This window comes from Mustela nivalis (assembly GCF_964662115.1).
Source record: "Mustela nivalis genome assembly, chromosome: 1".
Classification (NCBI taxonomy): Eukaryota; Metazoa; Chordata; class Mammalia; order Carnivora; family Mustelidae; genus Mustela; species Mustela nivalis.
In genome coordinates this window covers 73,040,174-73,042,003 of record NC_139020.1, presented here as the reverse complement: position 1 = coordinate 73,042,003, position 1,830 = coordinate 73,040,174, and the positions used below count along the sequence as shown (strand labels likewise).

At 36.2% G+C, this 1,830-nt stretch overlaps 1 pseudogene across 1 annotated transcript; it reads left to right on the top strand.

Moving 5' to 3' along the window:
• Nucleotides 1-295: 295 nt before the first annotated feature.
• On the top strand, nt 296-537 carry LOC309841118 (dolichyl-diphosphooligosaccharide--protein glycosyltransferase subunit TMEM258 pseudogene; annotated as a pseudogene). The gene has a single exon. The product of its transcript is annotated as a dolichyl-diphosphooligosaccharide--protein glycosyltransferase subunit TMEM258 pseudogene (transcript).
• The last annotated feature ends 1,293 nt before the right edge of the window (nt 538-1,830 follow it).

Sequence of the window (1,830 nt, the reverse complement as noted above, 5' to 3'; positions counted from 1 at the left end):
CAAGGATGACATGAAAATTTGTGAAGCATTCTATCTTTTTAAAAAAGATATGGAAGATTGTGTTGTTTTCTTTTTAATGTTGATGGAATAGAGTATCATATTTTCATGAAGAAATTATGAGCAGAATCAACAAGGAAGAGAAGGTATTACACTTGAAAATCGATGGATGATATTCATAAACTGGCTGGCTGTTTTGTTTTAGTGACAGTATAATTTATAACTATAAAATGTAGAATATATCCTGCGAATGTGTTATTCCAGTTGTGGAGTGGAGGATAACCTCGTGCCTGACAAAATGGAGCAAGAGGCCATGAAGAGATATACCACCAGCCCAGTGAACCTGGCTGTCTTCCCCCATGCGACCATGGTGCTGTTGGCCGTTGGCATGTTCCTCGCCTCTTGGTTCTTCATTTATGAGGTTACCTCCACTAAGTGCACTTGGGACGTCTATAAAGAGCTCCTCATCTCCTGGATGGCCTCCTCTTTCTGGGCTTTGGAGTCTTCTTCCTGCTGCTCTGGGTTGGCATCTATGAATGAACTCTCAAGGGGTTTATCCAGGGGGCTTCACTGAATCCCTGCTTCCATAAATTAATTCGTTTACTATTGTTGGAAGTGTCCTACCTGCTTCTCATGATAAAGACAGATCAAAAAATGACTATCAAAAAATGTAGAATATATCATTTCTTAGGAAGGCAGCCTGGTGCAGTGAAAAGTGATGGATCCTCTTACATTTTAGAAGTGAGCTTGGGTTTACTCTTTTTTGCTTCATGGAGCCACAAGATGTAGAATTGGTATGAAGACAAGCTGTTATGGTATGTAATGGACCCATCTCTGTTCTTGACATATGGTTAAGTAAATTATTGTAGCTATGTTTTCTTGTTTTTCACCTTTGTAAGTTCTGTTATTTACATTTTCTTGAATTTTATTACCTTTCCTTTTGAGGAACAATCCTGTTATTTATAAACTAGTTTATCCTATAATGTTAAAAAGTGTTCAGAAAGGCTCCAAAGGGGAGAATATTTGGAAACTTTCAAGAACAGTCTCAGTTTTTAGAAGGAACCTTAAAACTCTTTCTAGAAGCAAATGGTAGTTTTAAAGTCTGCATCTACTGAAATAAATTGTTTAAAAATTTAATTTTCCATGTGTGAGGAAAGTTGCAGCATCAGCATAGGTGGAAAAAAATCTATATGCCCTGATAATTAAGTTATCTATGAAAGTATATATAAAAGGAACTCATTAAAATTATTTAGAAGATGAAAAATCTCATGACCTTCATTTACACTGCCCATTCTGACCTGGGACAGAGAAGTAGAAAAGCACAAGGAATCCTAAGCCATAAAAAGTCATTTCTTTATTTTTAATAAAATATCAATGGATATTTTACTATGATCGCTTCTGTAGGGTTTTACCTTCATTTTGATTTCAATAAGTGAAAGTTTTGGAGGGTAGCATATAGGTTTGCTAATAACCTCATCTAGCTCAACTTTATGTCCCATAAAGTTAACATCTTTTGTTAAGAAAAAGCATCCAAAACTTGTAAATAAAGCAGAAGATGACTGAGTAATTTGTCAATGTCATTGTTTAACAGATCCGTCTGAGAATTTAATTTAATTTTAAAGGAGAATACACCTGTATTGACTTAACTGTTTACTGCTTCATCATTTTTTAAAAAGATTTTGTTTATTTATTTGACAGAGGGATCACAAGTAGGCAGAGAGACAGACAGAGAGAGAGAGAGAGAGAGGAAGAACAGGCTCCCTGCTGAGTAGAGAGCTTGATGCGGGACTCAATCCCAGGACCCTGAGATCATAACCTGAGCCGAAGGCAGAG